The 13,051-nt window shown below is 43.6% G+C and overlaps 1 long non-coding RNA gene across 1 annotated transcript in view; it reads left to right on the top strand.

Moving 5' to 3' along the window:
• LOC121018262 (uncharacterized) overlaps window positions 1–12,156 on the top strand; it is a 14,877-nt gene extending 2,721 nt beyond the window's left edge. The window contains exon 2 of the long non-coding RNA XR_005785109.1: window positions 11,978–12,156. This is a non-coding gene — a long non-coding RNA (uncharacterized LOC121018262). The remainder of the gene's footprint in view (window positions 1–11,977) is intronic.
• The last annotated feature ends 895 nt before the right edge of the window (window positions 12,157–13,051 follow it).

Raw genomic sequence — 13,051 nt, 5'->3', positions numbered from 1 at the left:
TGGGCCGCGCGGGCCGCGCTCGCCTCAGCTGAGTGCAGCCTGCGTTTCCCAGGGCCCCTCAGTTCCCCTGTTAATTAAATCAATTCATTATGCTCAGATCTGATTAGCGGCCCTTCCCCCCTTTGAATCAATTATTCAATACACAAACATAATTGCTTGGGCCAGAGGTGCCCGCCATTAGCTTATTTAACTCCAAGGACACTAATTACCCGCAGGGCACGGGAACTTTTCTCATTAATTCTGACAAAACACAAAAGCACAGCCAGAGTGTGTGCGTGTGAGCGACCGTGTGCGTGTGTGTGCGTGTGTGCGTGTGTGTGTGTGTGACCGCATGCCAGAGTGAGGGCTGCGCGGGGTGATGAGCCGCTGTGCGAGCCAAAGACGAGCCTGGGGGTGGCGGAATGTGTTGCGATCGCGGGTGGGAGTTTGAGTCTGTGGCCGCGCGGGTGTGAATGGGGGATCCGTGCGTGTGATGGTGAGGGACTGCATGAGTGCATCGGGCTGGGTGTGGCTCTGGGTCTGGGGACTGAGGGTTCGGGGTTGAGATCCAGCACAGGAATGGTGAGATTGTGGGTGTTTCTGTGCGTGACTTTGTGAACGTGACTCGGTGGCTACTGTGGTGAGCGCCCCATCTCCTTTCTGTTTTCATAACTGCCCCAGCATTGCCCGCTGCACACTCAAGCCCATGGGGTGTGAGTGCAGAACACTGAAGAGAAAATGAGAGGATCAGGAAGCGGTGGGTGCTGTTTATGCACTGGTTGGGCTATGCTCCCCCCTCCCCCGCCAACCCCAACTACCCCCCCCCACTCCGCCCCTGTTTTGAACCCCAGGTTCCCATTGCCCCCGTCCTTGGCGCATCTCGGTACTGCCTCCTCCTCACCCCCGCTTTTATCCCACAGCCCTCCCAGCCTCTGCCCCTATTTCCACAGGTGCCTGACACCCAGGCACACCCCCACCGAACTCCACCCACCCTTTGCCTAGTTCTTCCCTCCTGTCTGCAAGGCTGAACCGAGGGTGTGTCTGTGTGGTTGACCAACTTCACATTTTACCTCCCAGGAAATCTCTATTGAGAGAGAGCCGGTATGAGAGCCCACAGAGGCAGGGACACAGAGGGTAATTGATTCCCCCAAATTAGGTTTCTGCTTTCTAAAGACCAGTATTGTTCCTGTTCTCAATGTGCACAGAGGTATTGAAGATTTCCTTTTTGTTTCCTCAGGCAATGAATGAGCTTAATCCATTTGGCTTTATAAATCAGGAAACTAATATTCGCTCCTTCCATAGCAGCTTTTTAAAAAATTTAATTGGTGTGGGGGGGGCACAGTTTGTCACCCTTATGCGGTTCCCAAGCCACCACTTATCAAAACACATTCTGACTGAGGGGCGGAGAGAAGGCTGAGTAGGGGTAGGGGGGGAAGGGGAGGCTCATCCTGATTCTCCCTGCCCTCATCCGTCCTTGCATGTGGACCCACACAGTATCTGGAAAAGTTTGTGAAATGATTGCATTATACTCAATTTGGTGAAGGAAAGGGGTGTGTAGAGATGCTCTTCAGAATCATCTTCCAAATCTGCTACTTGCAGTCTCCCACCAGGGCTGAATGTAACCACGCTACGCCCAGGGTTGGCAAATCCTCCTCTTCACTGTCCTGTAGTAGCCATAGAGTCACCTTCCTGTTGCCAGGATCTGACCCTGCCTCACTCCTTCTCAAAAATCTTCCATGGATTTCCAATGTCCCCGTGGCAAAACCCTAACTACTCATCATTTCAGGTCTTTCACAAGATCTGAAGAAGCCTTTGCGACCACCACTACCCCTTGCCTCAACTGATATTTATTGATCTCCAGCAACAGTCTTTACACCCCTGCCCCACCTCTGGACTGCTTTGCCGTGATTGAACACACCCTGAATTGCAGGTTCTGGCTCCTGTGACTCCTCTCATGGGATCCCTGTGCTTAGAAAGCCCTTATCCGTTCCTCCAAATCCTCTAAGGAAATGTTCTTCTGAGTGGGTGTCATTGTGTGAAGGCTGGATTGCTGAGGGGTATGTGGATTATTTAGTTGAGGCCTGGGGGATAAGATCAGCCCTTGAGGGGGGTGTTTCAGCCCTCCCCTGGAGCAGGAGGAGAGATATGGAATCAAGACACCGGGTCACTAGAGAAAATGGGAGCTGCAGAGTCAGGGGAAGGAACTCTGCTTTCCTGAACTTTAGATACAAGAATGGTGGCTCAGAAAGAGAGACACTTGAGCATCATGTTTTTCCCCCCAGGGTCTCAGACGGCATGGGCCAGAAGCCAGGCACATGCTTCTTCTGGGGTCCCCATATTTAGAGCGCCATACTGTTTAGTTCTCTGTGTAGCAAGGCATGGCCACTGCCTACATCAGTGCCGGCTGTTCCCTACACTAGGGCATCTGGCCAAGGGGGCAAGAGGGGGCTGAAATTCTGCCCTCTCTCTGCTTTATAAGCCATGTGCCTGGTGTAAGCCGCACTCACCAGAGAAAGCACTTTTTCTAAGTTGTGCAAAGGCACCATGTGGGCTAGCATGGCCCTGCAGTTGGGAATCTTTGCCTGGCTGGAGTTCACACCCACAGATGCCAGCCTGAGAGGTCACCCAGCCACCCCTGCAGCCACCCTCCCTTGAACCAAGGATCTGGTGAGCTCTTAGAAGCCCAGTCCTCTGGTTTTCATAGAGAAAGAGAGTGTTCAGAGAACTTAATCATCACGGAGTGGTCAGGGATACTGAAACACAAGTCCAGCCCCACTTCTGAATGTATATGGGCCCTAAGCCCTGGTGAAAGACACTGAAATCAGTCCACAGTGAGATTCGGACATGGACAAACCCACCGTAAGGACCGAGGTCCCTAACAGGGGCCATGTTGGAGGGGACAGGATGAGGTTTCTGAGAGGAGATCGTCATGAGGGACCAGACTGAACTGCAAGGCCCGGAGTTTGGTGGGACCTCGTAGTTCCAGGTACAGTGCTAAGCTGGGCCTGGCGCACTCCCAACCCGCGCCCCAGGAAGAAGAGAACAGTAGTACAAATGAGGAACCGAGTCATTCCAGGCCCACAGCTTTGTGATTTGAGCATGCCTTTTCCATAAACCAACATGTTCTCTGAGTTTTCCACATTCCCCCGTGGACATTCCCTTTCATCATACTTATTGCCAGTTCTCTTTCATCCAACTGTTGGCCTTCCTGAGGCGTGGGTCCAAGGCCTTCTTATGATACCTTCCTGTGGGGTGCCATCCACGGTTGTCCTTGTGTGTCACCTGCACTCAGGATCTCTCCCTTGACTCCTACTCCAGTATTTCCAAAGGCCCTCTTGACATCTCCACTTGGATGTCTCAAAGGTGTCTTAAATTTTGAAATTCGAATTGAACTCTTGATATTTCTTCCAAATCTCTGTTCATCTTGTTTTAGTAAACCAGCCACTCAGTTCTTAATACCAGAATTTCCCTCAAGGCAGCAAAAGTGAAAAAAAAAAAAAAAAGGGCACCTGGGTGGCTCAGTCGGTTGAGCATCTGACTTCGGCTCAGGTCATGATCTCATGGCTTGTGGGTTCGAGCCCCACGTCAGGCTCTGTGCTGACAGCTCAGAGCTTGGAGCCTGCTTCCGATTCTGGGTCTCCCTCTCTCTCTCTCTCTCTCTCTCTCTCTCTCTCTGCCCTCTCCTGCTCATACTATCTCTCTCTGTCTCTCAAAAATAAACATTAAAAAAAATATTTAAAAAGTACAAAAAAAAAAAAAGAACGAAAGAAAAGAAAAAAAAAAGACAAAAAGTAAAGCTAAGTATATTAGTTTATTACACTAATGTGAAGAGGCTGAGTTCTTCTATCAAAAAACAGATTGTCTAAGTTGAAAAATAAAATACAGTCAAATGCTATTTATAAGAAATACTCCCAAACAAGGTGACAAAGAAGAGTAAAAATAAAGCCAATGGGCAAAGATATACCAAGCAAAGATACACCTCTCAAATGCACGCAGGGAGGGAACAGAAACAGCAATATTCATAGCAAACAAAGCTAACCTCAAGGGCCAAAACATGAGCTGCTCGGAAATGAAGAAACACTCTCTTGAAATTACTACTAGATCAAAAATAAGATCAAAACTAAAATTGCAAATCGTCCAGTCATGAAAAGGAGAACGCAGAGTACCATACAGAACTTGTCGGACACAGCTGTACTTAGAGGAAACAATATAGCCTTACATGCTTTTAATATTAAACAAACAAAAAAAAGACCAAAGCAAATGAACTTGGTATTTAATCTAAGAAATCCAAAAGAGTACAAACTAAGCCAAAAGAATGTAGAAGGATATTAATAAAGTCAAAATCAGGAATTAACAAAATAACAAGTGATAATAGAAAAAAATAATTAAAAGAAAAATTAAAACCCAAACCTGGTTCCTTGAAACGACCAACAAAATAGATAAACCCTTCCAGGCAAACCTGGTTGGAAAACAAAAACAAAAACAAAAATATACAATATTACTCAGCCATAAAAAAGAAGGAAATCAGGTCATTTGCAACAATGTGGATGGAGCTAGCGTGTATGATGCTAAGTCAAATAAGTAAGTCAGAGAAAGACAAATACCATATGGTTTCACTCATATATGGAATTTAAGAAACAAAACAATTGAGCAAAGAGGAAAAAAAAAGAGAGAGAGAGGCAAACCTAGAAAGAGACTCTTAATTATAGAGAACAAACTGATGGTCACCAGAGGGGGATGGGGGAGATTGGGTAAATTAGGTGATGGGGATTATGGAGTGCACTTGTTGTGAGGAGAACCGGTGATGTATGGAAGTGCTGAATCACTATATTATACACCTGAAACTAATATTACACTGTACGTTAACTAATTGGAATTTAAATTAAAAATTTTTAAAAAGAAAAGAGATATATCACAGGTACAGAAAAGATTAAAGAATTATAACAGTAACGTGTGTAAGCCTATGAAAATAAATGTGAACCAAGAGGAAGTGGATGATTTCCAGGCAAAGTACAAAATTAATAAAATTGAGTGTAGAAGTTGAAATTCTGAATAGGCCAATAAACAGAAGAGATTTAAAAAGAAATGAAAACTCTGCCATTAAAATATCACAAGACACCATATGATCCAGCAATTCCACTTCTGGGCATATACCCAAGAGAATTGAAAGCAAGGTTTTTAAGAGATATTTGTACAGCCATGTTCAGAGAAGAATTATTCACAATAGCCAAAAGGTAGAAGCAACTCAGGTATCTGTCAATGGGTGAACGAATAATCAAAATGTATATATTTACACAATGAGATATTATTCGGTCTTAAGAAGGAAGGAAATTTTGACACATGCTACAACATGAACCATGAAGACAATAAGCTAAGTGAGAAAAGCCAGTCACAAAAAGACAAATTTGGCATGATTCTGCTTATATGAGGTACCTAGATTAGTCAAATTCATAGAGACAGAAAATAGAATGGTGATTACCAGGGGCTGGGGGAGGGAGACATGGGGAGTTTTTGCTTAATGGGTGGGGTTTCAGTTTGATGAGATGAAAACAATTCTGGAGACTGGTTACACAGCAATGTGAATATGCTTAACACTGCTGAACTTTACACTTAAAAATGGTTGAGCCGACAAATTTTATGTCACATGTATTTTACCAGAATTAAAAATAAAATAAAAAATGTCACAAGGCACAGATTATATTGAAAGTGAGTTTTATATAATCTTTAAAGGCAGATGATCTTTAATGTTATTTAACTATTCCAGACAAGAGAAAAAGTTAGAAACCTTCCTAGTTTGTTTTATGAGTTAGCATTTTCTTAATTCCCAAAGCTTCTAAAGATTGAATTTAAAAAGAAAGAAAATAAATCACAGAGCAGTTTAAATGTAAAATCTGATGTAAGATGTTAGCTAACTGGATATGGGAGAATATCAAAAGAATAATACCCTATACAAGGGAGGGTTTATTTTAACACTGAAAACATCATTTGGCATCAGAAGATCTATCAATATAAGTCATTGCATCAATAAGTAAGGGGAATAAAGTATGGTTACAGGAATAGATGCCAAAAAGTCACTTGAAAAAATCAGCAAATATTGCTAATCAAATAGTAAAACAGAAATAGAAGAAAACTTCTTCAATTTGACAAAGACTGTTTACTAAAACCCAATGGTAAACATATAAACAATGATATTCGGAAGGTATTTCCAGAAATTGGGAACAAGAAGGGAAGCTTATTATCATCATTATTATTCAACATATTTTGGAACCTGACTAATTCAATAACAAGAAAATGAACTAATCAGAATAAATAGCCTGTTATAAAGAGGACAGAAATATGTTTGTTTACAACTGATGTGATTATCTATTGAGAAAATCCAATAAAATTTAGTTCAAAAGCTAGTAGGTTAATTAGATCATTGGGAAGGTAGCTAAAAACAAGGTAAATAGAAATATGTGTTTTTTTCCTAAGTGCAATGACATATTAGAAATAGAAATGAAGATAATTTGCAACAGTGACAAAACTATGAAATACTCAGGAGTAATTATAACAACAGCAACCATCCCAAAGTTAAAGATCTGCTTTGAAGAAAATCATGAAACCATATTGAAGGACATATAAGAAGACCTGAATGTATAAGACAGCCAGGTTTCAAAGACTTATTCTCATAAAAAGTGAATCCTTTCAAAATTAATATATAGATTTAATGCAATTTCTCTTAGAATCCCAAATAAAAAAGGCTTTTTTAGAACTGTAAAAAATTCAATTTGAAGTACATTTGAAAAATAAATATCTGAAGCTAGTTAAGAAAACATGAAAAGAAAGACTAGTTGGAGAGAACATGTGTTATTAGATAATAAACCACACTACAAAGCCACCAGAATCTGAGCAGCATGGTGTAAACTGGGAGAGATCAGCAGATCAGAGCAATAGAATGCAAATAAGTAGGTCCAAATCCAGAAAGGACTTTCATATATGATAAAAGTTGCATTTCAGTTCATCAGAAAAAAATTAATAAGTGGCACTACCATCCAAATAGACATTTTTCTAAGGAAGATATACAAATAAGCCAATAAACACCTGAAAAGACACTCAACATCATTGGAAATACACATCAAATCACAGTAAGATAGCACTTCACACCCACTAGGAAGCTAGAATCAGAAAGTTGGATAATAAATGTTGGTGAATATGTAGAGAAATCGGAACTCACACACTGCAGGTGGGAATGTGAAATGGTGCAGCCACTTTGGAAAACAGTCTGATGGTTCCTCAAAATTTAAAAACAGAATCACTGTATGACCCATCAATTCCACTCCTAAGTTTATAGCCAAGGGAACTGAAAACACACATCTATACAAAAACTTGTACACTACTGTTTATGGCAGCATTATTCATAATAGTCAAAAGATGAGGGAAAAAGCAAATGTCTAGAAAATGGGTATTATTCAGCCATGCAAAGGAATAAAGTACTGATACATGTCACAAAATTGATGAACCTTGAAAACATTATGCTGAGTGAAAGAAGGCAGTCACAAAAGTCCACATATTATACAATTCCATTCATATGAAATGCCAAGAATAGGCAAGTCTATAGAGACAGAAAGAAGATGAGTGGTTGCCAGGGGCTGGGAGTTCTAGAAGTATGACAGCTAAAGGGTTTGGGGTTCCTTTTTAGAGGTGGTGAAAGTGATCTGAAATTGATTGTGGTGAATAACATATCTGTGAGTATACTAACATGTGCTGAATTGTGCACTTTAAATGGGTGAACTTTATGGTATGGGAATTATATCTCAACAAAGTTATCTTAAAAATGGTGCTGCCTGGGGCGTCTGGGTGGCTCAGTCGATTGGGCATCTGACCTCGGCACAGGTCATGATCTCACAATTTGTGAGTTCTAGCCCCATGTCGGGCTCCGTGCTGACAGCTGAGAGCCTGGAGCCTGCTTCGGATTCTGTGTCTCCTTCTCTCTCTGCCCCTCCCCCACTTGTGCTCTGTCTCTATCAAAAATAAATAAAATATTTTTTAAAAATTTATAAAAAATGGTGCTGCCATAATTGGTTATCTATCTGGAAGAAACAAAAGGGGTCCCTACCCCCCAAATATAAAGATTATGTTTAATAGGTGTTAGAGATTTTAAAATAAAAATGGAACAGTGAAAATATTAGAGATATTAGGAGAAAAATTAAATAGATTTGGATAATATGAATAAATTTGATGAATACCTGCGAGAGTAACGAAAGAAAACAACCACTTGATTTGAGGGGCACCTGGGAGGCTCAGTCCATTGAGTGTCTAACTCTTGATTTCAGTTCAGGTCATGATGCAAGGGTCGCGGGATTGACCCCTGCCTCAGGCTCTGCACTGAGCATGGAGACTACTTAAGAATCTCTCTTTCTCCTTCTGCCCCTCTCCCCTACCCTCAAAATAATTAAATTAAATTAAATTTAAAAAGGAAATACTTAATTTGAGTTTTAAAACTTCAATGGCAAGAGATAATACCAATGATTTACTGGAAAAATATCTGCAAAATATCTCACAGGAAAAGGGAAAATATGCTGTATATACAAGGAGTTTCTCTAAATTGAAAGAAAGAGACAAATGCCCAAGAGAAAAACAGAAAAACGGTATGAAGAGGCCATTCTGGGAGGAGGAAATCTAATTGGACAACAAAGTGCTTTCCCTCATTATTATGAGGGAAAACACAAATTAAAGCAAAATCAGAGACTCTTAAAAACTGAGAACAAACTGAGGGTTGATGGGGGGTGGGAGGAAGGGGGGAGTCAGTGATGGGCATTGAAGAGGGCATCTTTTGGGATGAGCACTGGGTGTTGTATGGAAACTAATTTGACAATAAATTTCATGTAATAAATAAAATAAAATAAAATAAAGCAAAATCAGTTTTCATTACCTTAATTCATCAGGTTGCCAAAATTTGTTTAGAGTAAAATGTTCGGGTCTGCTAAAAATTTGAGAAAACGGGTAATCTCATTTGTTGCTGAGCAAGGAATCTGGCACTATTACAATTTGGAGCAAGCAACCTGGCACTATCTATTAAAATTAAAAACGCATGTGCCTTTTAACCCAGAAATCCTCTCCATCTGGGAATGTATCTTATGGGGGGAGGAGGGAGAAATCATCTGTATATAAGGATAACCCCGTAATTTCTCATTGTTTGCGATGGCAGAAAACAAAACTATCTGAATATCAATATCAATCAATGGTCGACTAAATAGTCTTACAGCTTCATATAGAATATCATGCAACTGTTAAAACATGAGTTGGAGCTAAAGCTACTGACTTGCAAAGGGTGTCTGTGATCACTGTTAAGTGAGAAAAGTAGGTTGCGGAGTAGCAAGTAATATCACCCATTTCAAAGAAAACCTCTTTCTGATGAGAACATAAGGAAAAGATGTTCAAGGCTGCCCTTGTTCAGGCTGTCAGTATGGTGACCTTAGCAGGTGAGTATGGAAGGTGGGAATTAAGGGCAAAGTATTACTTTTCTTTATTATACATTTTTAGAGTCTTTTCATTAATCTGTGATTTAAAAAAAAATTTGGAACTCAGAGTCACTTTTAGACACTCCCTCCAATCACATAGTCACCGCTACTGCCCTATCCAAGTGATCATTATCTTTTGCACACTGCTTCAAGAGCTTTTTGGCCTCCGTGCATCTACCCTGAGCCCCACTAATTCAGCCTTCATACTCCAGATGCAGCCAGGAGATATTTTAAAAATGCAAATCCGATTTTGTAAACCCACCCTCAAACATGTAATGGCTTCCCCTTGCTCTCTGCAGAAAGCCCCCATTTTCTGCCTGTCCCTTGGCTCTGCATGCACAGGCTTTCCTGAAGCTTCTCCCATTACTGACACCCACCACTTGCTCCCACACTGCAGCAGATTGCCTTTGACATTGCCTGAACCAACACCTGCCTCAGGGCCTGCAGACGCACTGTTTCTTCTTCATGGAATGTTCTTCTTCTCCTCTTCATTTGGACCTCCTCTTGCTCACCTCTTGGGTCCGGGATTTAATGTCACTTCCTTTCTCAGGGTGGCCTCTCCCCTCAAGACTAGGTTAGACCTCCCTGTTACAGCCTGGCATGGCCCTCTGTGCTTTTCCTCCATAGCTCTTATCACAATGATCTAGTTAATTACATAGTCATTTGTATAATTATTTGTATGACAGGGATAAAAGGAAAACTATTAAGCTATAAGTGTTTGCATCTTCTCCTCCAACCCCCTGGGAGAGAAACAGGTCAGACAAGAAGGCTCTCAGGGTCTAACTCAACTCTGAGATTCTGAACTTGCTCTTGCCCTCCTCAACCCATCATCCTACCTCCAACTGGGAGAATTTGTCTGGCTCAAATATCTCCCTATACTCTCTCATTTATCTAGTCAGCTAGCTTGTCTCAAGAATTGGCTGTGACAAAGCCCTTGGAGGTGCTGGTGAGCTTTCAGGCTTCCCCAGCCAGCTAGAGTGAGGCACAGCTAGAGTATGGGACTCTCCGAATCTCCAAATGGCTTTACTTCTGCACATCCTACCCTTCAGAGACCGTCACGAAATGAACTCCCGGAGCCCACAGGTTCCTCTGAGGGTACAAACACTCCAGCAACCACAGTCTGACCTGTGGCTTCAGAATCTCAATCTGAGTCCTCATTCTGCACAATTAGGGGTCATCTGTACCCTTTCCCTTCCTACTGATCACCTGCCCACTGAGGAATGGACACCTGGAGCAATCCTGGGCTGGGTCTCAGCGGCCAGGTGTTTCCACCCGCTTCTGAGGCTGATGCTGGTTCATGAGCTTCATGGAGTCTGACCGATGGGCCTGTGGGGCTGAGCACCGTGACTCACTCCCAGATAGCAGACTGTTTCCCAACAAACTTACCAGAGTGAACACACCCACATGCAGGTGGTCCCCTTGGAGCTACAACCACATGTCCCAACAGCACACACATCTCAGAAGCAGTCCTGGATGCTACAAGCTGGGGCTGAGGTATGTGGTGCTGACGGGGGAGCCCTCCTGGTCTGCTTCCCCCCAGTCTCTAGTAGGGCCCTCCTGTCCTACCTCTGCCTCTAGATCCAAGAGGCCTGAGGAGTTCCTCCTCACCCCGTGCCCAACCTGTCTGAGAGGGCCTGCCAACTCCCAAATGATACGAAGTTGGAGAAAAAAGTCCCCCTGAAACACATAATCCTCCACGGCTACTGCTACCTGAGGCCTGACTGGGCTTCTCCAAGCCAGGCTTTGAGCCCCAGCACTCAGGCCACTCTTTGTAGGGAGCCATAAAAATATTTGAGTCGTGGGGCGCCTGGGTGGCGCAGTCGGTTAAGCATCCGACTTCAGCCAGGTCACGATCTCGCGGTCCGGGAGTTCGAGCCCCGTGTCAGGCTCTGGGCTGATGGCTCAGAGCCTGGAGCCTGTTTCTGATTCTGTGTCTCCCTCTCTCTCTGCCCCTCCCCCGTTCATGCTCTGTCTCTCTCTGTCCCAAAAATAAATAAACGTTGAAAAAAAAAATTTAATTAAAAAAAATATTTGAGTCGTGCCAGGGCTGGAGGTCACAGCAAGCCGTCACTCAGGGCCTTTACTCAAAGGGTTGCTCAAACCCGGCAAAATGAGTCACGCAAAGCCTGGGGGTGTATTGGCTAGGGACAGGCTGCCAGTTCAAACCCTCAGAGCCTACAGTGAAGCCCTGGGGCCTCTCAGACTTGGTGGTGACTGCTCAGGTCTGGATCTTGATTTTAGTTCTGACTTCATTTCTCGCAGATCACAAGCAACTTTTCCTTCTGGAGTGTGGCAGACCACTGGTGGTGTCCCGTTTTCTGCTCTCCCCTCTGTATGGGTCACATGGCTGCCTAAGTGGAAACTATCTTTCCCAGCTTCCCTTGCAAGCGGGTGTAGACAAGCTACTATTCTCATCTGTAGGCAGGAGAGATAGAAGCTACTTTTGCCTCTTTTGCTTAAAAGGAAATTTTCTGTTTTCCGGTCTTCCTACAAGCTAGAGTGTGGACATTCTGACACTCGGATTTGACTATGCCAAAAAGAACAAAACGCTAAGGAATGCAGGAAAACGAGATGGAAAGAAGCTGGTTCCCTGAGTGACATTGTGGGACATCCCTGACAATCTGGACTCTTTATTACCCGTTAACGAGAGAGAAAAATAAAGTTCTATTTTGTTTAAGCCATTGTAGTTTGGGGTGTCTTTGTTATAGCAGCTTAGTGTTTCCCCCTAATGAATACACTGAGCCTGATTCCCCATCAATACAATAGTCTCTACGGTTTTTTCAAGTTACAAATTTCCAATTCCAGGCTTTGCTTTGCCAGGCTGCTGGTTTCTGAGAAACCTGCCGCCCAGGATGGGGATCTCTGGCCCTTGCCCTGAAGCCAAGGCTAAGCCTTGCTCTACCCCCTGCTTTCTTACTTCAGGAGGTTCCCTGACATTCACCTGAGGGCCTGATGCTGGGAGAGATGAGGGAAAGGATATGCAAAAGCATCCAAAGCCTCCCCTTTTTTGGCTGAGGGAACAGCTGGAGAAGAAGCCAAAGGCAGGGAAATTAGGATAGGCGGCTGCCTGTCTTGAAGGCTGCCTAACATTTCAGGACCTCCCTGGTATGAACTGAGTCAGGTATTAACCCTGACCCTACCCTTGGTCATTTTAGCCCAACCAGCTGCTCTAATTGTATGGCCTCTGGCAGGATTCACCCTCACCCCAACTCTCTGCTAGTTACGGGTCAGACTCTCTGAACTCGAAGATGTGGTCCAGGCCTGTGGACACAAAAAGGTCAGGGGCTGCTTTTCCCAAACTCCATCTCAAAAGGACCCCAGATGGTCCCTGGCTAAGGTGGCGCTCTCCTATCTTATACCTTGCCTGAGGGCTCCAGCCACTTGGTTTAGCAATTCTTAGGGTCATGTGATAACACACAAACTTGTGCCCCAGAGGGTAGCCCCCTAGTCCAATTCAGCTCAATCTGACCTTGAGCATTTGCCTAGAGATGATCCTGACAGAAGCTCAGGAGCTTCAAGCTTCTGTCCTAGAACCAAACGGCCTAGGATAAACCCAGACCTGTTTAGACCAG

Source organism: Herpailurus yagouaroundi, unplaced genomic scaffold (genome assembly GCF_014898765.1).
Source record: "Herpailurus yagouaroundi ecotype Mexico unplaced genomic scaffold, PumYag 218, whole genome shotgun sequence".
In the NCBI taxonomy this organism is placed as follows: Eukaryota; Metazoa; Chordata; class Mammalia; order Carnivora; family Felidae; genus Herpailurus; species Herpailurus yagouaroundi.
This window is presented reverse-complemented; position numbering and strand designations above follow the sequence as displayed.